The following is a 22701-nucleotide window of genomic DNA, read 5'->3' on the forward strand; positions in this document are numbered from 1 at the left end:
TGCTTGTGTGTGTGTGTGTGTGTGTGTCTGTGCTTGTGAGTGTGTGTGTGTGTGTGAAAGAGGGTGTGTGCTTGTGAGTGTGTGTGTGTGAAAGAGGGTGTGTGCTTGTGAGTGAGTGTGTGTGTGTGTGTGTGTGTGTGTGTGTGAAAGAGGATGTGTGCTTGTGAGGGTGTGTGCATGTGAATGTGTGTGCTTGTGAGTGTGTGTGTGAAAGAGGGTGTGTGCTTTTGAGAGTGTGTGTGAGTGTGAAAGGTTGTGTGCGTGTGAGTGTGTGTGTGCGTGTGCTTATGAGTGTGTGTGTGTCTGTGCTTGAGTGTGTGTCTGTGCTTGTGAGAGTGTGTGTGTGTGTGTGTGTGCGTGAGTGTGTGTGTGCTTGTGAGTGTGTGTGTGTCTGTGCTTGTGAGTGTGTGTGTCTGTGCTTGTGAGTGTGTGTGTGTGTGTGTGCGTGTGCGTGAGTGTGTGTGTGTCTGTCTGTGTGTGTGTGCGTGAGTGTGTGTGTGTGTCTGTGCTTGTGTGTGTGTGTGTCTGTGCTTGTGAGTGTGTGTGTGTGTGAAAGAGGGTGTGTGCTTGTGAGTGTGTGTGTGTGAAAGAGGGTGTGTGCTTGTGAGTGTGTGTGTGTGTGTGTGTGTGAAAGAGGATGTGTGCTTGTGAGGGTGTGTGCATGTGAATGTGTGTGCTTGTGAGTGTGTGTGTGAAAGAGGGTGTGTGCTTTTGAGTGTGTGTGTGAGTGTGAAAGGTTGTGTGCGTGTGAGTGTGTGTGTGAAAGAGGGTGTGTGCTTGTGAGTGTGTGTGTGAGTGTGAAAGAGGGTGTGTGCTTGTGAGTGTGTGTGTGAAAGAGGGTGTGTGCGTGTGAGTGTTGAAAGATGGTTTGTGCATGTGAGTGTGTGTGTGTGCGTCCGTGCTTGTGAGTGTGTGTGTGTGTCTGTGCTTGTGAGTGTGTGTGCTTGTGAGTGTGTGTGTGTGTGTGTGTGAAAGAGGGTGTGTGCTTGTGAGTGTGTGTGTGTATGTCTGTGTTCGTGAGTGTGTGTGTCCGTGCTTGTGAGTGTGTGTGTGTTGTGTCTGTGGATGTGTGTGTGTGTCTGTGCTTGTGAGTGTGTGTATCTGTGCTTGTGTGTGTGTGTGTGTTGTGTCTGTGGATGTGTGTGTGTGTCTGTGGATGTGTGTGTGTGTCTGTGCTTGTGAGTGTGTGTATCTGTGCTTGTGTGTGTGTCTGTGCTTGTGCCTGTGTGTGTGTGTCTGTGCTTGTGAGTGTGTGTCTGTGCTTGTGTGCGTGTGTGTGTGTCTGTCTGTCTGTGTGTGTCTGTGTGTGTGTGTGTGTGTGTGTGTCTGTGCATGTGTGTGTGTCTGTGCTTGTGAGTGCTTGTGAGTGTGTGTATCTGTGCTTGTGTGTGAGTGTGTGTGTCTGTGCTTGTGAGTGTGTGTGTGTGCTTGTGGGTGTGTGTTTGTGTCTGTGCTTGTGAGTGTGTCTGTGCTTGTGAGTGTGTGTATCTGTGCTTGTGTGTGTGTGTGTGTGTTTGTGCTTGTGCCTGTGTGTGTGTGTCTGTGCTTGTGAGTGTGTGCCTGCGCTTGTGTGTGTGTGTGTGTCTGTCTGTCTGTGTGTGTGTCTGTCTGTGTGTGTGTGTGTCTGTGTGTGTGTGTGTGTGTGTGTGTGTTGTGTGTGTGTGTGTCTGTGCTTGTGTGTGTGTCTGTGCTTGTGAGTGCTTGTGAGTGTGTGTATCTGTGCTTGTGTGTGTGTGTGTGAGTGTATGTGTCTGTGCTTGTGAGTGTGTGTGTGTGTGTGTGTGCGTGTGCGTGAGTGTGTGTGTGTCTGTCTGTGTGTGTGTGCGTGAGTGTGTGTGTGTGTCTGTGCTTGTGTGTGTGTGTGTGTGTGTGTCTGTGCTTGTGAGTGTGTGTGTGTGTGAAAGAGGGTGTGTGCTTGTGAGTGTGTGTGTGTGAAAGAGGGTGTGTGCTTGTGAGTGTGTGTGTGTGTGTGTGTGTGAAAGAGGATGTGTGCTTGTGAGGGTGTGTGCATGTGAATGTGTGTGCTTGTGAGTGTGTGTGTGAAAGAGGGTGTGTGCTTTTGAGTGTGTGTGTGAGTGTGAAAGGTTGTGTGCGTGTGAGTGTGTGTGTGAAAGAGGGTGTGTGCTTGTGAGTGTGTGTGTGAGTGTGAAAGAGGGTGTGTGCTTGTGAGTGTGTGTGTGAAAGAGGGTGTGTGCGTGTGAGTGTTGAAAGATGGTTTGTGCATGTGAGTGTGTGTGTGTGCGTCCGTGCTTGTGAGTGTGTGTGTGTGTCTGTGCTTGTGAGTGTGTGTGCTTGTGAGTGTGTGTGTGTGTGTGTGAAAGAGGGTGTGTGCTTGTGAGTGTGTGTGTGTATGTCTGTGTTCGTGAGTGTGTGTGTCCGTGCTTGTGAGTGTGTGTGTGTTGTGTCTGTGGATGTGTGTGTGTGTCTGTGGATGTGTGTGTGTGTCTGTGCTTGTGAGTGTGTGTATCTGTGCTTGTGTGTGTGCCTGTGCTTGTGCCTGTGTGTGTGTGTCTGTGCTTGTGAGTGTGTGTCTGTGCTTGTGTGCGTGTGTGTGTGTCTGTCTGTCTGTGTGTGTCTGTGTGTGTGTGTGTGTGTGTGTCTGTGCATGTGTGTGTGTCTGTGCTTGTGAGTGCTTGTGAGTGTGTGTATCTGTGCTTGTGTGTGAGTGTGTGTGTCTGTGCTTGTGAGTGTGTGTGTGTGCTTGTGGGTGTGTGTTTGTGTCTGTGCTTGTGAGTGTGTCTGTGCTTGTGAGTGTGTGTATCTGTGCTTGTGTGTGTGTGTGTGTGTGTTTGTGCTTGTGCCTGTGTGTGTGTGTCTGTGCTTGTGAGTGTGTGCCTGTGCTTGTGTGTGTGTGTGTCTGTCTGTCTGTGTGTGTGTCTGTCTGTGTGTGTGTGTGTCTGTGTGTGTGTGTCTGTGCTTGTGTGTGTGTCTGTGCTTGTGAGTGCTTGTGAGTGTGTGTATCTGTGCTTGTGTGTGTGTGTGTGAGTGTATGTGTCTGTGCTTGTGAGTGTGTGTGTGTGCTTGTGAGTGTGTGTCTGTTCTTGTGAGTGTGTGTGTGTGCGCGTGAGTGTGTGTGTGTCTGTGCGTGTGTGTGTGTGTCTGTGCTTGTAAGTGTGTGCGTGTGTGTGCTTATGAGTGTGTGTGTCTGTGCTTGAGTGTGTGTCTGTGCTTGTGAGTGTGTGTGTGTGTGTGTGTGTGTGTGTGTGTGTGTGTGTGTGTGTGTGTGTGTGTGAGTGTGTGTGTGTGTGTGTCTGTGCGTGAGTGTGTGTCTGTCTGTGTCTGTGCGTGAGTGTGTGTCTGTCTGTGTGTGTGTGTGTGTCTGTGTGTGTGTGTGTGTGTGTGTGTGTGTCTGTGTGTGTCTGTGCTTGTGTGTGTGTCTGTGCTTGTAAGTGCTTGTGAGTGTGTGTATCTGTGCTTGTGTGTGTGTGTGTGTGTGTGCTTGTGAGTGTGCTTGTGAGTGTGTGTCTGTGCTTGTGAGTGTGTGTGTGTGTGTGTGTGTGAGTGTGTGTGTGTGTCTGGGCGTGAGTGTGTGTCTGTCTGTGTGTGTATCTGTGCGTGAGTGTGTGTCTGTGTGTGTGTGTGTGTCTGTGTGTGTGTGTGTGTGTGTGTGTGTGTGTCTGTGCTTGTGTGTGTGTCTGTGCTTGTAAGTGCTTGTGAGTGTGTGTATCTGTGCTTGTGTGTGTGTGTGTGTGCTTGTGAGTGTGCTTGTGAGTGTGTGTCTGTTCTTGCGAGTGTGTGTGTGTGTGTGTGTGTGCGCGTGAGTGTGTGTGTGTGTCTGTGCGTGTGTGTGTGTCTGTGCTTGTGAGTGTGTGTGTGTGTGTGTGTGCGTGAGTGTGTGTGTGTGTCTGTGCGTGAGTGTGTGTCTGTCTGTGTGTGTGTGTCTGTGCGTGAGTGTGTGTCTGTCTGTGTGTGTATGTGTCTGTGTGTGTGTGTGTGTGTGTGTCTGTGCTTGTGTGTGTGTCTGTGCTTGTGAGTGTGTGTGAGTGTGTGTGTGTGTCTGTCCGTGTGTGTGTGAGAGTGTGTGTCTGTGCTTGTGTTTGTGTGTGTGAGTGTGTGTGTGTGTGTCTGTGCTTGTGAGTGTGTGTGTGTGAAAGTGGGTGTGTGCTTGTGAGTGTGTGCGTGAAAGAAGGTATGTGTTTGTCTGTGCTTCTGTATGTGAGTGTGCTTGTAAGTGTGTGTTTGTGTCTGTGCTTGTGAGTGTGTCTGTGCTTGTGAGTGTGTGTGCGTGCGCGTGTGTGTGTGTGTCTGTGCTTGTAAGTGTGTGTGCGCGTGTGCTTATGAGTGTGTGTGTCTGTGCTTGAGTGTGTGTCTGTGCTTGTGAGTGTGTGTGTGTGTGCGCGTGTGTGTGTGTGTGTGTGTGCGTGAGTGTGTGTGTGTGTCTGTGCGTGAGTGTGTGTCTGTCTGTGTGTGTGTGTCTGTGCTTGTGTGTCTGTGTGTGTGTGTGTGTGTGTGTGTGTGTGCTTGTGAGTGTGTGTGTGTCTGTGCATGTGTCTGTGGGTGTGTGTGTGTCTGTGTTTGTGTGTGTGTGTGTCTGTGCATGTGTATGTGTTGCGTGTGTGTGTGTGTGTGTGTGTGTGTGTGTGTGTGTCTGTGCTTGTGTGTGTGTGTGTGTGTGAAAGAGGGTGTGTGCTTGTGAGTGTGTGTATGTGTGTGAGTGTGAAAGAGGGTGTGTGCTTGTGAGTGTGTGTGTGAAACAGGGTGTGTGTGTGAAAGAGGGTGTGTGCGTGTGAGTGTGTGTGTGAAAGAGGGTGTATGTGTGTGTGTGGGTGTGTGAAAGAGGGTGTGTGCGTGTGAAAGAGGGTGTGTGCTAGTGAGTATGTGTGTGTGAGTGTGAAAGAGGGTGTGTGCGTGTGTGTGTATGCATGTGAAAGAGGGTGTGTGAGAGTGAAAGAGGGTGTTTGCGTGTGTGTGTGTGTGCTCGTGAGTGTGTGTGTGAAAGACGGTGTGTGCTTGTGTGTGTGTGTGTGCTTGTGAGTGTGTCTGTGTGAAAGAGGGTGTGTGCTTGTGAGTGTGTGTGTGTGAAAGAGTGTGTGTGCTTGTGAGTGTGTGTGCTTGTGAGTGTGTGTGTGTTTGAGTGTGAAAGAGGGTGTGTGTATGTGAGTGTGTGTGCTTGTCAGTGTGTGTGTGCGTGTGTCTGTGCTTGTGAGTGTGCGTGTGTGTGTCTGTGCTTGTGTGTGTGTGTGAGTGTCTGTGCTTGTGTGTGTGTGTGTCTGTGCTTGTGAGTGTCTGTGCTTGTCAGTGTGTGTGTGTGTCTGTGTGTGTGTGTCTGTGTGTATGCGTGTGTGTGTGTGTCTGTCTGTGCTTGTGAGTGTGTGTGTGTGTGTGTGTGTGTGTGAAAGAGGGTGTGTGCTTGTGAGTGTGTGTGTGTGAAAGAGGGTGTGTGCTTGTGAGTGAGTGTGTGTGTGTGTGTTTGAAAGAGGATGTGTGCTTGTGAGGGTGTGTGCATGTGAGTGTGTGTGCTTGTGAGTGTGTGTGTGAAAGAGGGTGTGTGCGTGTGAGTGTGTGTGTGAAAGAGGGTGTGTGTGGGTGTGTGAAAGGGTGTGTGCGTGTGAGTGTGTGTGTGAAAGAGGGTGCGTGCTTGTGAGTGTGTGTGTGAGTGTGAAAGAGGGTGTGTGCTTGTGAGTGTTGAAAGATGGTGTGTGCATGTGAGTGTGAGTGTGTGTGTGTGTGTGTGCGTCTGTGCTTGTGAGTGTGCATGTGTGTGTGAAAGAGGGTATGTGTTTGTGTGTGTGTCTGTGCTTGTGCGTGTGTGTGTGTGTCTGTGCTTGCGTGCGTCTGTGCTTGTGAGTGTGTGTGTGTGTGTGTGTGTGTGTGTGTGTGGTTGTGTGTGCGTGTGTGTGCGCGTGTGCTTGTGAGTGTGTGTGTGTGTCTGTGCTTGCGTGCGTCTGTGCTTGTGAGTGTGTGTGTGTGAAAGAGGGTGTGTTCTAGTGAGTGTGTGTGTGTGAGTGTGAAAGAGGGTGTGTGCGTGTGTGTGTGTGTGCATGTGAAAGAGGGTGTGTGTGTGTGAAAGAGGGTGTGTGCTAGTGAGTGTGTGTGTGTGAGTGTGAAAGAGGGTGTGTGCGTGTGTGTGTGTGTGCGCATGTGAAAGAGGGTGTGTGCGTGTGAAAGAGGGTGTGTGCATGTGTGTGTGTGTGCTCGTGAGTATGTGTGTGAAAGAGCGTGTGTGCTTGTGTGTGTGTGTGTGTGTCTGTGCGTGTGTGTGTGTGTGTGTGTCTGTGCTTGAGTGTGTGTGTGTGTGTGTGCGTGTGCGTGAGTGTGTGTGTGTCTGTCTGTGTGTGTGTGCGTGAGTGTGTGTGTGTGTCTGTCTGTGTGTGTGTGTCTGTGCTTGTGTGTGTGTGTGTGTGTGTGTCTGTGCTTGTGAGTGTGTGTGTGTGTGAAAGAGGGTGTGTGCTTGTGAGTGTGTGTGTGTGAAAGAGGGTGTGTGCTTGTGAGTGAGTGTGTGTGTGTGTGTGTGTGTGTGTGAAAGAGGATGTGTGCTTGTGAGGGTGTGTGCATGTGAATGTGTGTGCTTGTGAGTGTGTGTGTGAAAGAGGGTGTGTGCTTTTGAGAGTGTGTGTGAGTGTGAAAGGTTGTGTGCGTGTGAGTGTGTGTGTGCGTGTGCTTATGAGTGTGTGTGTGTCTGTGCTTGAGTGTGTGTCTGTGCTTGTGAGAGTGTGTGTGTGTGTGTGTGCGTGAGTGTGTGTGTGCTTGTGAGTGTGTGTGTGTCTGTGCTTGTGAGTGTGTGTGTCTGTGCTTGTGAGTGTGTGTGTGTGTGCGTGTGCGTGAGTGTGTGTGTGTCTGTCTGTGTGTGTGTGCGTGAGTGTGTGTGTGTGTCTGTGCTTGTGTGTGTGTGTGTCTGTGCTTGTGAGTGTGTGTGTGTGTGTGAAAGAGGGTGTGTGCTTGTGAGTGTGTGTGTGTGAAAGAGGGTGTGTGCTTGTGAGTGTGTGTGTGTGTGTGTGTGAAAGAGGATGTGTGCTTGTGAGGGTGTGTGCATGTGAATGTGTGTGCTTGTGAGTGTGTGTGTGAAAGAGGGTGTGTGCTTTTGAGTGTGTGTGTGAGTGTGAAAGGTTGTGTGCGTGTGAGTGTGTGTGTGAAAGAGGGTGTGTGCTTGTGAGTGTGTGTGTGAGTGTGAAAGAGGGTGTGTGCTTGTGAGTGTGTGTGTGAAAGAGGGTGTGTGCGTGTGAGTGTTGAAAGATGGTTTGTGCATGTGAGTGTGTGTGTGTGCGTCCGTGCTTGTGAGTGTGTGTGTGTGTCTGTGCTTGTGAGTGTGTATGCTTGTGAGTGTGTGTGTGTGTGTGTGTGAAAGAGGGTGTGTGCTTGTGAGTGTGTGTGTGTATGTCTGTGTTCGTGAGTGTGTGTGTCCGTGCTTGTGAGTGTGTGTGTGTTGTGTCTGTGGATGTGTGTGTGTGTCTGTGGATGTGTGTGTGTGTCTGTGCTTGTGAGTGTGTGTATCTGTGCTTGTGTGTGTGTCTGTGCTTGTGCCTGTGTGTGTGTGTCTGTGCTTGTGAGTGTGTGTCTGTGCTTGTGTGCGTGTGTGTGTGTCTGTCTGTCTGTGTGTGTCTGTGTGTGTGTGTGTGTGTGTGTGTGTCTGTGCATGTGTGTGTGTCTGTGCTTGTGAGTGCTTGTGAGTGTGTGTATCTGTGCTTGTGTGTGAGTGTGTGTGTCTGTGCTTGTGAGTGTGTGTGTGTGTGCTTGTGGGTGTGTGTTTGTGTCTGTGCTTGTGAGTGTGTCTGTGCTTGTGAGTGTGTGTATCTGTGCTTGTGTGTGTGTGTGTGTGTTTGTGCTTGTGCCTGTGTGTGTGTGTCTGTGCTTGTGAGTGTGTGCCTGCGCTTGTGTGTGTGTGTGTGTCTGTCTGTCTGTGTGTGTGTCTGTCTGTGTGTGTGTGTGTCTGTGTGTGTGTGTGTGTGTGTGTTGTGTGTGTGTGTGTCTGTGCTTGTGTGTGTGTCTGTGCTTGTGAGTGCTTGTGAGTGTGTGTATCTGTGCTTGTGTGTGTGTGTGTGAGTGTATGTGTCTGTGCTTGTGAGTGTGTGTGTGTGTGTGTGTGCGTGTGCGTGAGTGTGTGTGTGTCTGTCTGTGTGTGTGTGCGTGAGTGTGTGTGTGTGTCTGTGCTTGTGTGTGTGTGTGTGTGTCTGTGCTTGTGAGTTTGTGTGTGTGTGAAAGAGGGTGTGTGCTTGTGAGTGTGTGTGTGTGAAAGAGGGTGTGTGCTTGTGAGTGTGTGTGTGTGTGTGTGTGTGTGTGAAAGAGGATGTGTGCTTGTGAGGGTGTGTGCATGTGAATGTGTGTGCTTGTGAGTGTGTGTGTGAAAGAGGGTGTGTGCTTTTGAGTGTGTGTGTGAGTGTGAAAGGTTGTGTGCGTGTGAGTGTGTGTGTGAAAGAGGGTGTGTGCTTGTGAGTGTGTGTGTGAGTGTGAAAGAGGGTGTGTGCTTGTGAGTGTGTGTGTGAAAGAGGGTGTGTGCGTGTGAGTGTTGAAAGATGGTTTGTGCATGTGAGTGTGTGTGTGTGCGTCCGTGCTTGTGAGTGTGTGTGTGTGTCTGTGCTTGTGAGTGTGTATGCTTGTGAGTGTGTGTGTGTGTGTGTGTGAAAGAGGGTGTGTGCTTGTGAGTGTGTGTGTGTATGTCTGTGTTCGTGAGTGTGTGTGTCCGTGCTTGTGAGTGTGTGTGTGTTGTGTCTGTGGATGTGTGTGTGTGTCTGTGGATGTGTGTGTGTGTCTGTGCTTGTGAGTGTGTGTATCTGTGCTTGTGTGTGTGCCTGTGCTTGTGCCTGTGTGTGTGTGTCTGTGCTTGTGAGTGTGTGTCTGTGCTTGTGTGCGTGTGTGTGTGTCTGTCTGTCTGTGTGTGTCTGTGTGTGTGTGTGTGTGTGTGTGTCTGTGCATGTGTGTGTGTCTGTGCTTGTGAGTGCTTGTGAGTGTGTGTATCTGTGCTTGTGTGTGAGTGTGTGTGTCTGTGCTTGTGAGTGTGTGTGTGTGCTTGTGGGTGTGTGTTTGTGTCTGTGCTTGTGAGTGTGTCTGTGCTTGTGAGTGTGTGTATCTGTGCTTGAGTGTGTGTGTGTGTGTTTGTGCTTGTGCCTGTGTGTGTGTGTCTGTGCTTGTGAGTGTGTGCCTGCGCTTGTGTGTGTGTGTGTGTCTGTCTGTCTGTGTGTGTGTCTGTCTGTGTGTGTGTGTGTCTGTGTGTGTGTGTGTGTGTGTGTTGTGTGTGTGTGTGTGTCTGTGCTTGTGTGTGTGTCTGTGCTTGTGAGTGCTTGTGAGTGTGTGTATCTGTGCTTGTGTGTGTGTGTGTGAGTGTATGTGTCTGTGCTTGTGAGTGTGTGTGTGTGCTTGTGAGTGTGCTTGTGAGTGTGTGTCTGTTCTTGTGAGTGTGTGTGTGTGTGCGCGTGAGTGTGTGTGTGTGTCTGTGCGTGTGTGTGTGTGTCTGTGCTTGTAAGTGTGTGCGTGTGTGTGCTTATGAGTGTGTGTGTCTGTGCTTGAGTGTGTGTCTGTGCTTGTGAGTGTGTGTGAGTGTGTGTGTGTGTGTGTGTGTGTGTGTGTGTGTGAGTGTGTGTGTGTGTCTGTGCGTGAGTGTGTGTCTGTCTGTGTCTGTGCGTGAGTGTGTGTCTGTCTGTGTGTGTGTGTGTGTCTGTGTGTGTGTGTGTGTGTGTGTGTGTCTGTGTGTGTCTGTGCTTGTGTGTGTGTCTGTGCTTGTAAGTGCTTGTGAGTGTGTGTATCTGTGCTTGTGTGTGTGTGTGTGTGCTTGTGAGTGTGCTTGTGAGTGTGTGTCTGTGCTAGTGAGTGTGTGTGTGTGTGTGTGTGAGTGTGTGTGTGTGTCTGTGCGTGAGTGTGTGTCTGTCTGTGTGTGTGTATCTGTGCGTGAGTGTGTGTCTGTGTGTGTGTGTGTGTGTCTGTGTGTGTGTGTGTGTGTGTCTGTGCTTGTGTGTGAGTGTGTGTGTCTGTGCTTGTGAGTGTGTGTGTGTGCTTGTGGGTGTGTGTTTGTGTCTGTGCTTGTGAGTGTGTCTGTGCTTGTGAGTGTGTGTATCTGTGCTTGTGTGTGTGTGTGTGTGTTTGTGCTTGTGCCTGTGTGTGTGTGTCTGTGCTTGTGAGTGTGTGCCTGCGCTTGTGTGTGTGTGTGTGTCTGTCTGTCTGTGTGTGTGTCTGTCTGTGTGTGTGTGTGTCTGTGTGTGTGTGTGTGTGTGTGTTGTGTGTGTGTGTGTCTGTGCTTGTGTGTGTGTCTGTGCTTGTGAGTGCTTGTGAGTGTGTGTATCTGTGCTTGTGTGTGTGTGTGTGAGTGTATGTGTCTGTGCTTGTGAGTGTGTGTGTGTGTGTGTGCGTGTGCGTGAGTGTGTGTGTGTCTGTCTGTGTGTGTGTGCGTGAGTGTGTGTGTGTGTCTGTGCTTGTGTGTGTGTGTGTGTGTGTGTCTGTGCTTGTGAGTGTGTGTGTGTGTGAAAGAGGGTGTGTGCTTGTGAGTGTGTGTGTGTGAAAGAGGGTGTGTGCTTGTGAGTGTGTGTGTGTGTGTGTGTGTGTGTGAAAGAGGATGTGTGCTTGTGAGGGTGTGTGCATGTGAATGTGTGTGCTTGTGAGTGTGTGTGTGAAAGAGGGTGTGTGCTTTTGAGTGTGTGTGTGAGTGTGAAAGGTTGTGTGCGTGTGAGTGTGTGTGTGAAAGAGGGTGTGTGCTTGTGAGTGTGTGTGTGAGTGTGAAAGAGGGTGTGTGCTTGTGAGTGTGTGTGTGAAAGAGGGTGTGTGCGTGTGAGTGTTGAAAGATGGTTTGTGCATGTGAGTGTGTGTGTGTGCGTCCGTGCTTGTGAGTGTGTGTGTGTGTTTGTGCTTGTGAGTGTGTATGCTTGTGAGTGTGTGTGTGTGTGTGTGTGAAAGAGGGTGTGTGCTTGTGAGTGTGTGTGTGTATGTCTGTGTTCGTGAGTGTGTGTGTCCGTGCTTGTGAGTGTGTGTGTGTTGTGTCTGTGGATGTGTGTGTGTGTCTGTGGATGTGTGTGTGTGTCTGTGCTTGTGAGTGTGTGTATCTGTGCTTGTGTGTGTGCCTGTGCTTGTGTGTGTGTGTGTGTGCCTGTGCTTGTGCCTGTGTGTGTGTGTCTGTGCTTGTGAGTGTGTGTCTGTGCTTGTGTGCGTGTGTGTGTGTCTGTCTGTCTGTGTGTGTCTGTGTGTGTGTGTGTGTGTGTGTGTGTCTGTGCATGTGTGTGTGTCTGTGCTTGTGAGTGCTTGTGAGTGTGTGTATCTGTGCTTGTGTGTGAGTGTGTGTGTCTGTGCTTGTGAGTGTGTGTGTGTGCTTGTGGGTGTGTGTTTGTGTCTGTGCTTGTGAGTGTGTCTGTGCTTGTGAGTGTGTGTATCTGTGCTTGAGTGTGTGTGTTTGTGCTTGTGCCTGTGTGTGTGTGTCTGTGCTTGTGAGTGTGTGCCTGCGCTTGTGTGTGTGTGTGTGTCTGTCTGTCTGTGTGTGTGTCTGTCTGTGTGTGTGTGTGTCTGTGTGTGTGTGTGTGTGTGTGTTGTGTGTGTGTGTGTGTCTGTGCTTGTGTGTGTGTCTGTGCTTGTGAGTGCTTGTGAGTGTGTGTATCTGTGCTTGTGTGTGTGTGTGTGAGTGTATGTGTCTGTGCTTGTGAGTGTGTGTGTGTGCTTGTGAGTGTGCTTGTGAGTGTGTGTCTGTTCTTGTGAGTGTGTGTGTGTGTGCGCGTGAGTGTGTGTGTGTGTCTGTGCGTGTGTGTGTGTGTCTGTGCTTGTAAGTGTGTGCGTGTGTGTGCTTATGAGTGTGTGTGTCTGTGCTTGAGTGTGTGTCTGTGCTTGTGAGTGTGTGTGAGTGTGTGTGTGTGTGTGTGTGTGTGTGTGTGTGTGTGAGTGTGTGTGTGTGTCTGTGCGTGAGTGTGTGTCTGTCTGTGTCTGTGCGTGAGTGTGTGTCTGTCTGTGTGTGTGTGTGTGTCTGTGTGTGTGTGTGTGTGTGTGTGTGTCTGTGTGTGTCTGTGCTTGTGTGTGTGTCTGTGCTTGTAAGTGCTTGTGAGTGTGTGTATCTGTGCTTGTGTGTGTGTGTGTGTGTGCTTGTGAGTGTGCTTGTGAGTGTGTGTCTGTGCTAGTGAGTGTGTGTGTGTGTGTGTGTGAGTGTGTGTGTGTGTCTGTGCGTGAGTGTGTGTCTGTCTGTGTGTGTGTATCTGTGCGTGAGTGTGTGTCTGTGTGTGTGTGTGTGTGTCTGTGTGTGTGTGTGTGTGTGGTGTGTGTGTGTGTCTGTGCTTGTGTGTGTGTCTGTGCTTGTAAGTGCTTGTGAGTGTGTGTATCTGTGCTTGTGTGTGTGTGCGTGTGCTAGTGAGTGTGCTTGTGAGTGTGTGTCTGTTCTTGCGAGTGTGTGTGTGTGTGTGTGTGTGTGTGCGCGTGAGTGTGTGTGTGTGTCTGTGCGTGTGTGTGTGTGTGTCTGTGCTTGTGAGTGTGTGTGTCTGTGCTTGTGAGTGTGTGTGTGTGTGTGTGTGCGTGAGTGTGTGTGTGTGTCTGTGCGTGAGTGTGTGTCTGTCTGTGTGTGTGTGTGTGTGTGTGTGTGTCTGTGCTTGTGTGTGTGTCTGTGCTTGTGAGTGTGTGTGTGTGTCTGTCCGTGTGTGTGTGAGAGTGTGTGTCTGTGCTTGTGTTTGTGTGTGTGAGTGTGTGTGTGTGTCTGTGCTTGTGAGTGTGTGTGTGTGAAAGTGGGTGTGTGCTTGTGAGTGTGTGCGTGAAAGAAGGTATGTGTTTGTCTGTGCTTCTGTATGTGAGTGTGCTTGTGAGTGTGTGTTTGTGTCTGTGCTTGTGAGTGTGTCTGTGCTTGTGAGTGTGTGTGCGTGCGCGTGAGTGTGTGTGTGTGTCTGTGCGTGTGTGTGTGTGTCTGTGCTTGTAAGTGTGTGTGCGCGTGTGCTTATGAGTGTGTGTGTCTGTGCTTGAGTGTGTGTCTGTGCTTGTGAGTGTGTGTGTGTGTGCGTGTGTGTGTGTGTGTGCGTGAGTGTGTGTGTGTGTCTGTGCGTGAGTGTGTGTCTGTCTGTGTGTGTGTGTCTGTGCTTGTGTGTCTGTGTGTGTGTGTGTGTGTGTGTGTGCTTGTGAGTGTGTGTGTGTCTGTGCTTGTGAGTGTGTCTGTGCTTGTGAGTGTGTGTGTGTGCGCGTGAGTGTGTGTGTGTGTCTGTGCGTGTGTGTGTGTGTCTGTGCTTGTAAGTGTGTGTGCGCGTGTGCTTTTGAGTGTGTGTGTCTGTGCTTGAGTGTGTGTCTGTGCTTGTGAGTGTGTGTGTGTGTGCGTGTGTGTGTGTGTGTGCGTGAGTGTGTGTGTGTGTCTGTGCGTGAGTGTGTGTCTGTCTGTGTGTGTGTGTCTGTGCTTGTGTGTGTGTGTGTGCTTGTGAGTGTGTGTGTGTCTGTGCTTGTGAGTGTGTGTGTGTGTGTGTGCTTGTGAGTGTGTGTGTGTCTGTGCTTGTGAGTGTGTGTGTGTGTGTGTGCGTGAGTGTGTGTGTATGTCTGTCTGTGTGTGTGTCTGTGCTTGTGTGTGTGTGTGTGTGTGTGTGTGTGTGTGTCTGTGCTTGTGAGTGTGTGTGTGTGTGTGCTTGTGAGTGTGTGTGTGTCTGTGCTTGTGTGTGTGTGTGTGTGTCTGTGCTTGTGAGTGTGTGTGTGTGTGCTTGTGAGTGTGTGTGTGTGTCTGTGTGTGTGTGTGCTTGTGAGTTTGTGTGTGTGTGTGTGTGTGTGTGTGTGTGTCTGTGTGTGTGTCTGTGCTTGTGGGTGTGTGCTCCTGAGTGTGTGTGCTTGTGAGTGTGTGTGTGTGAGTGTGAAAGAGGGTGTGTGCTTTTGAGTGTGTGTGTGAAAGAGGGTGTGTGTGTGAAAGAGGGTGTGTGCGTGAGTGTGTGTGTGAGTGTGAAAGAGGGTGTGTGCTTGTGAGTGTGTGTGTGAAAGAGGGTGTGTGCGTGTGTGAGTGTGTGTGTGTGAATGAGTGTGTGTGTGTGTGAGTGTGTAAATGAGGGTGTATGAGTGTGTGTGTGTGTGTGAGTGTGTGTGTATATGTGAGTGAGTTTGAGTGTAGGTGTCTGCACCACAGAAAGAGGGCTGAAAACTCAAAAGGATGGAGAAAAGGTAGGAGTCAGGACACTGAGTGATCACTTCCTTCAAGCATTCACCAGGCACATCATCAACAACATTCCTGCACAAAGTGAAGATGACCGCAGGTTGGTGAACATTAATTGAAAACCTTGACGCAATGAAACTGCCGAATCCAATAAATCCACGGGGGTAGGTGGTTGTTATTGCCAGAAAGAAATATGTGAAGCATTGATGATTCTTTTTGGAGTGGCTCACCATGCACTGGGAATGTAGCCCTAGATTAAAAACTGATGAATGAAAGGGCTTAATTCAAAAGGGTATTGCAGAACAAACACATTCAGTTCATGAATCTTAATTCAGCTGCATGTCGGGAACTCCTACAGTGTGGAAACAAGCCACTTGGCCCATCGAGTGCTCACTGACCCTCCAAAGAGTATCCCATCCAGACCCACTCCATTGCTGTTACTCTGTGGTTTCCACGGCTAACCCCTCTAGCCTACACATCCCTGAGCACTATGGGGCAAATTGGCATGGCCAATCCACCGAACCAACACATATTTAGACTGTGGGAGGTAACCAGAGCACCTGGGGGAAATTCATGCAGACCTGGGCAGATCATGCAAAATCCACATGGAGCGTGGAATCAAACCCAGGTCCCTGGTGTTGTGAGGCAGCAGTGCTAAGTGATAAAATTGACCATCCAGAGGATCAACAGGAAGATTACAACCTCAGTCAGCGTTTGTTCAGTAAGGGAAAATCCTCGGTGCCCAATTTTCACAAGGTGTTAGCCAAAGATAAACATGCGAGATAAAAACAGAAGTTGCTGGAAAAGCTCAGCAGGCCTGGCAGCATCTGTGAAGACAAAAATCGCAGTTAACGTTTCGGGTCCGATGACCCTTCCTCAGTTCTGTTAGATGTTAAATCTCGACCCGAAACATTAACTCTGATCTTTTTCTTCACAGATGCTGCCAGACCTGCTGAGCATTTCCAGCAACTTTGTTTTTGTTCCTGATTTACAGCATCCGCAGTTCTTTCGGTTTTTACACATGAAAGATGATTGTGATGTGACAGTATTGAGTGACTTTGAATTATATCGCCACCAAATAATTACAGCACAGAAGGAAATCATTTGCCTGAACTTATGATTTTCTCAGGAGTAAGTTAGTTAGTCCTTTCTCTTCAGATAATTATCCAATAGCATTTCGAAAATCTTGATTGAATCTACCACAAACAGATGTAATGCAGTTTACACCCTAACCCATTGTTGTGAAAATATGTTTTTCCTTGAGTTACCTTTGATTCTTTTGCCCAATCACTTTAAGATGAATCACCTCCACAGGGGAGAGATTCACCCCCTTTGGCTCTCTCCAGACAACGATTTGAAATAAACAGGGTGAGGTCCTCAGAAGCTCTAAAATGGCTCTGGAAATTTAATCACAACCATGACCAATGATAAAAGAGGCATTTCTGTGTGTGAGAGATGAAATCTGCAAGAAGCTCCTCCTCCAACCAAGCCTTCTGTCTCTCCACATTCTCGCCCAGAGACAGGTTTGCGATTGGACAAATAATGAGGGTGGGGGGCCCAGGGGTGTTTTGTATCACGTTCTCATCTGACCCATTTGTGGAAAAGAATTGGTGACTGGGAGCTTGGATGGGTTGTATAGTAATATGATTTACTGTCACTCTATTTCACATTCATCCAGTAATGAAAAGTCATCAAGTTTGAGTTTATTTATTAACAGTTAGTACGCTACTTTCTAGCAACAAATTATGTCGTCCAAATAGGATTCTGCCTGTTTTGTGTGGCGGTGAATGAAATTTTGCATGTTTCAAAAGGAGAGGAGATTTTTGTAGAATCCCTACAGTGTGGATACAGGCTTTTCAGCCCAATGAGTCCACACTGGCTCAGAGCATCCCACAAAGACCCATCCCCTTTTAACCCACCTAATCTAGGAATCCCTGAACACTATGGGCAATTTAGCATGGCCAATCCACCTAACCTGCACACCTTTGGGCTGTGGGAGGAAACCAGAGCACCCAGAGGAAACCCACGCAGACACAGGGAGAATGGGCAAACTCCACACAGTCACCCGAGGGTTGCCTCGAACCCGAGTCCCTGGTGCTGTGAGGCAGCAGTGCTAACCTCTGAGCCATCATACCTGGTTAGATATTGCAGCAAGAATGCTCTGTCGTGACTCGCATTTTATAAATGCTTCTGGTTTTGGACTTTACAAGCCAGGAATATGCATTGGATTCAAAATTTTCACAACTTTTGTTTTGACTTCTCATCTTAAAGGTCTAGGCCTTAAATTTCTGAAATGTATCCCTTTTCACATTTCATTATTTTAGCAGTTGACGGCAAATTGGTGAATAAACAATATTCTAGTGGACAGGAAAATGTAACCTCCACGATATGTCTAAATTGTAGGAGAAAATTTCCGCAGATACTGGAATCTGAACTGAAAACAAAAAATGCTGGAGATCACAGCGGGTCAGGCAGCATCCATTAAGAGATAACAAAGTGTGGATCTTGATGAACACAGCAGGCCAAGCAGAATCTTGGGAGCTCAAAAGCTGACGTTTCGGTCTTAGACCCTTCATCTTTTTACGGATGAAGGGTCTAGGCCCGAAACATCAGCTTTTGTGCTCCTGAGATGCTGCTTGGCCTGCTGTGTTCATCCAGATCCACACTTTGTTATCTCGGATTCTCCAGCATCTGCAGTTCCCATTATCTGTTATCGATAAGAGTTGTCTGGACTCGAAACGTTAGTTCGCTCTCTCTCCATGGATGCTGCCTGCCCTGCTGAGATCCCCAGCAATTTTTGTTTTCAGTTCATGTTAAAATTATTATCATTTAATGAAAGATGTTGTGTTTGTGTGCATTTCGTTGTGAGTGGACCTCCTGTCTTTAAGTTGACACTGAAAAACAACCAAGCCTTTTCTTATGCCTTAAGCCATTGCCTGTCTCATGGCAAGTGTGATCTTCCTGCTTGGTTTTGACAAGCTCAGCACTGACTTGGAATCAGAATTAGTGCCAGATCATGATACATTTACCTTCATCTCTGCCTGTGATCGTCACCAAATCTTCTTGATTGTTTTGGAGACTTGGGAAGGGCGAATGACGTGGATGTCTTCACTTAATTCGAAAGACTGAGTCTCCATTTGGAGAAGGAAAATGATTGTGCATTCAATTGCAATCAGTAGCACTCATTTAAAACTAGGCAGCTCAGGAGATACATCAGGCTCGTTGCAAAGGGACAAGGGAGAGAATTTATCACAGTCCGTTTGAAATAATAGAAGTGAGTAGTATGAGAATGTGGGGTCGGTTGGGGGAATGGCGTGGGAGGACAGAATTACGGTCATGAAAGGCTTTGAAACTAAGGTTCAAAAGTTTAAAATCGAAAATCAAGAAATTGTTTGATTGGGAGGTAAAATAAATCAGTGAGCATCAGGGGAGAAGCAACTTGAAGTAATTTAACGCACAGAAGAACTTTAGCCGATGTCAAGATGAAGGAGGCTAGAGTGTGGGAGAGTAGCCAGGAGTGTGTTGAAAGTAACAGATCGTTTCAGCAAATTCCAAGTTAGAAGATCAAATGGAGTATACACAGTCCTTTTAAACACTCCCTCACATAGATAAAGGAAAATGGAAGGCTATCATGCCTCATCACTGCCTCACCTCATAAAGGAATTGGTGAGAACTGAAAAGGAGCCCCTGAAAAACAAGCTGAGGCTATTGAGAAAATATCAAGAATATCCCTCGACAAAATTATTATTTTGACTCCGGTACAGGCACCTAATAATTTCAAATTGCGATTTTTCTCAAATCTCCTGTCAACCTTCTTTGCGTGGAGAACAGCCCTAGCTTCTGAATATTGTTCCAGTGGCTGAAATACTCTGGCTTTGTGTCCCATTCACATCAATGTTTTGTTCACTCGTTCTAAAACTTTCACACACTATGGAAAGTGGAAAGCCCAGAATAAATCCTGCGATGGGACAAGGGATGAACTTTAAACAGAAGCAATGAATGCTCATTAGAGAACCTATCTGCTAATAAAACGTCTTTGCCACCTATATCCCACCTATTCCAAATTTCTGATAGCCGTACTTCTACCCTCCACCCTGTAGAATATTTATACGTATCCTGTCCCAAATCACACCCATCTAGCAGCCCATGTTCAGTGTCCTACATTACTCCCTGAAACTATAATACCGTAAATCTATCCATTAATGTCCTTTGTGATTTTACCAGCATTGACCTCATAGAACATTGAACATAGAACATTACAGCGCAGTACAGGCCCTTCGGCCCTGGGTGTTGTACTGACCTGTGAAACCAATCTGAAGCCCGTCTAACCTACACTATTCCATTGTCATCCATATGTTTATCTAATGACTATTTAAATGCCCTTAAAGTTGGTGAGTCTACTACTGTTGCAGGCAGGGCATCCCACGCCCTTACTACTCTCTGAGTAAAGAACCTACCTCTGACATCTGTCCTATATCTATCACCCCTCAATTTAAAGCTATGTCCCCTTGTGCTAGTCATCTCCATCCGAGGAGAAAGGCTCTCCCTATCCACCCTATCTAATCCTCTGATCATCTTGTATGTTTCTATCAGGTCACCTCTCAACCTTCTTCACTCTAACGAAAACAACCTCAAGTCCATCAGCCTTTCCTCATAAGACCTTCCCTCCATACCAGGCAACATCCTGGTAAATCTCCTCTGCACCCTTTCCAACGCTTTCACAACTTCCTATAATGAGGCGACCAGAACTGTATGCAAAAATGCAAGTGCAGCCGCACCAGAGTTTTGTACAGCTGCAACATGACCTCATGGCTCTGAAACTCAATCCCACTGCCAATAAAACCTAACACACCCATTCCCTGGAAAGTCCTTTTTATCATCCAGGATGTGAGCATCATGATCTGGGCTAGGCTGAGCTTCATTCTTGACCGACTGTGGTCCATGTCCTGTAGGTTCACCCAGAATCCCCTTAGAGAGATACTTACAGGATTTTGACCCAACAATACTGAAGAAACGGCAATATATTTCCAAGTCAGCTCAATGAGTAGCTTGGAAAGGATCTTGCAGGCAGTGGTGTTCCCATGTACCTGCTGCCCATGTCCTTCTCGATGGCGGTGGTCGTGGATTTGGAAGGTGCTGACAGAGGAGATTGGTGAATTTCTACTGTGCACCTTGTAGATGATACACAATGCTGCTCCAGAGATCTGCAGCTGAGGGAGTGGATGCTTGTGGATGTGATGCCAATCGAGCGGGCTGATTGTCACGGCTGGTGTCGAGATTCTCGAGTGTTGTTCGAGATGCATGATGTAAAGGGCAATCACTCTCAACTTACCTTTGAAATTCAGCTCTTTTGCCCATGTTTGAACCAAGGCTGTAATGCGGCCAGGAGCTGAGTGGTCCTGGTGAAACCCAAGCTGACTGTCACTGAGCAGGTTATTGCTGATGAGCTGTTGCTCGATATTACTATTGAGGACAACCTCCATCACTTCACTGAGTGGACTGATGGGGCTGTAATTGGCTCAGTTGGATCTGTCCTGCTTTCTGTGTACAGGGTATATTTCAGCAATTTTTCATATTGTCAGGTAGATGCTAGTGTTGTAACTGTGCTGGAACAACTTGGCTGGGGGGAATGGAAAGTTCTGGAGCAAAACTGTTCAGTACTCCTGCTGGAATGCTGTCAGGGCCCGTAGCGTCCAGTGTCCAGTGTCTCCAACCGTTTCTTGATATCACATGGAGTGAATCATGTTGGCTGAAGACTGGTGCCTGTAGTGCTCGGGACCACTGGAGGAGGCCGAGATGGACCACCCATTCAGCAATTCTGGCTGAAGATTGTTGTGAAAGGGTTCAGTCTTATCCCTTACATTGATGTGCTGGGCTCCCCCGCCGCTGAAGATGGGGAAATTTCTTGAGATTTCCTCTCCAGTGAGTTGTTTAATTGCCCACCACTTTTCACAACTGGACCTGGCAGGACTGAAGAGCTTAGATCTGATCCGTTGGTTGTGGGATCTCTTAGCTCTGTCTGTCGCTTGTTACTTATGCTGTTTGGCATGCGAGCAAGTCCTGTTTGGTGGCTTCACCAGGTTGACACCTGATTTTTAGGTATGCCTGGTGCTGCTCCTGGCGTGCCCTCCTGCACTCTCCATTGAACCAGGGTTGATCCCCTGGCTTGATGGTAATGGTTGAGTGAGGAATATGTTGGCCCATGAGGTTTACAGGTTGTGCTGAAGTATAATTCTGCTGCTGTTGATGGCCCACAGTGTGTAATGGATACTCAGTTTTGAGTTGCTAGATCTGTGCAAAGTCAGTCCTATTGAGTATGACGACAGTGCCACACGACACAAAGGAGGCTTTTTTTCATGTGAAGGTGGGGCTTTGTCATTCTTACTGATACTGACATGGACAGATGCATCTGCAGTCAGCAGATTAATGAGGGTGAGGTCAAATATGTTTTTCCCTCTTGTTGGTTCCTTCACCACCTGCTGCAGACCCTTTTTTTTTCTGATTCACCTGTGGGATGTGGGTTTTGCTGTCTGGCCCAGCATTTATTACCCATTCCCAAGTTGCTCTTGAGAATGAGGTGGTGAGCTGCCTTCCTGAACCATTGCAGTCCCCATGTGCTGGAGGTTGACCCACAGTGCCCTTAGGAAGTGAATTCCAAGATTTTGACCCAATAAGGAATGGCAATATATTTCCAAGTCAGGATGGTGAGTGGAGTAGAGGGGAATTTGCAGGGGGTGGTGTTCCCATGTGTCTTCTGCCCTTGTCTTTCTAGATGGAAGTGGTCATGGGTTTGAAAAGTGCTGTCTGAGGATCTTTGGTGAATCTTTCCAGTGCATTTTATGGACGGTGCACGCTGCTAGTGCTGAGGGAGTGTGTATTTGTGGTTGTGTTGCCAATCAAGCAGGCTGCTTTGGCCTGGAGCTTCTTGTGTATTGTTGGAGCTGCACCCATCCAGGCAAGTGGAGGGTATCCAGTCATAAGGGGAGGTGATGGCCTAGTGGTATTATCACTGGAGTGTTAATCCAGAGACCCAGGTAATGTCCTGGGGACCCAGATTTGAATCCCAACATGGCAGATGGAAGAATTTGAATTCATGAATCCATCATCGATTCAAAGGAATTTGCCATCCTTATCTGGTCTGGCCTACATGTGACTCCAGACCCACATCAATGTGGTTGACTCTTAACTGCCATCTGGGCAATTAGGGCAATAAATGCTGACCTAGCCAGCGACACCCTCATCCCGTGAATGCATTTTTTAAAAAAATCTCTGGACCAGTGCCTCACAGAGATACACGTTGTAGTATTCCCAGCCTCTGACCTGCTCTTGTAGCCACTGTGTTTTTGTGATCAATGTAGTTGAGTTTCTGGTCAGTGATAACCCCAAGATGTTGACAGTGGGGGATTCCGTGATGGTAACATCATTGAATGTTAAGGGGCAGTGGTTAGATTATCTCTGATTGGAGATTGTCATTGCCTGGCATTTGTGTGGCATGGATGCTGTTGGCCATTTGTCAGCCCAAGCCTGGATATTGCCCAGAACTTGTTGCATGTGAACATGGACTGCTTCAGTATCTGAGGAGTCACAAATGGTGCTGAACATTGTGCAATCATCGGCGAACATCCCCACTTCTGATCCTATGATGAAGGAAAGGTCATTGATGAAGCAGCTGAAGATGGTTGGGCCTAGGACACTACCCTGAGGAACTCCTGCAGAGATGTCCTGGAGCTGAGATGATTGACCTCCCACAACCACAACCATCTTCCTATGTGTCAGTCCAGCCCCCAGAGAGTTTGCTTCCTTCCTCCCCACCTCCATACTCATTGATTCCAGTTTTGCTACAGCTCCTTGATGCCACACTCGGTTGAGTGCAGCCTTGATATCAAGGGCTGACACTCTCACCTAAACATTCTATTGGAAATGTCCTTTAGGATCCGACCAGCTCGATCAGTAACGCTCTTGCTGAACAACTCTTGAAGACCCCACCCAGAGTACATCTTGCACCCTTGCCACCTAAACGCTCCCTCCAGTTTATGTTCATCTTGGAAGGATAGTGATTGATTAGCTGAGGGACAAAAGTAACTGGCTAACAGCAGGAGGTTTTCTTGACCTGGTGCCATGAAATCTCATGAGGTCTGGGGCCTCAGGGTAGCTCCCTCCAAATTGTATAGCACTGCAACACCACCTCCGCTGCCAGCAGGACAGAACATATTCAGGGATGTTGATGGTGGTGAGTGAGACATTGTCTGTTGGGTATGATTGTTGCTTGACTAGTCGGTGAGACTCCCAGTTTTGGTACTGGCCCCAGGTTTAGTAAGGATGAATCTGCAAGGTGGACAGGCCTGTGTTTGCTGTTGTCATTTCCAGTGCCTTCACCCCTGCCAGGTGGCCGATCCAGCCCATGCCTTTTCGGAGACTTCCTAGCGATTAATACAACTGAGTGATGTTAGGCCATTTCTGAGGGCAGTTAAGAGTCAACCACATGGCTGTGTGTTCTGGAGTCACGTTCATGCAGACCAGACCAGGTAAGGATGGCAGATTTCTTTCTTTTAAATGACTAGCAAACTAGCTGAGCTTTTCCAACAATCAAAAATGGTCTATTTATCATCAGGAGACTCTTAATTCCAGAATTTCTTTAAATTCAAATTTCACCATCTGTAGTGGCACCCTCTGGAATATCCTTACCACTGAATTGGTGG

The sequence above is a fragment of the Stegostoma tigrinum genome, chromosome 22, assembly GCF_030684315.1.
Source record: "Stegostoma tigrinum isolate sSteTig4 chromosome 22, sSteTig4.hap1, whole genome shotgun sequence".
NCBI classification, from domain to species: Eukaryota; Metazoa; Chordata; class Chondrichthyes; order Orectolobiformes; family Stegostomatidae; genus Stegostoma; species Stegostoma tigrinum.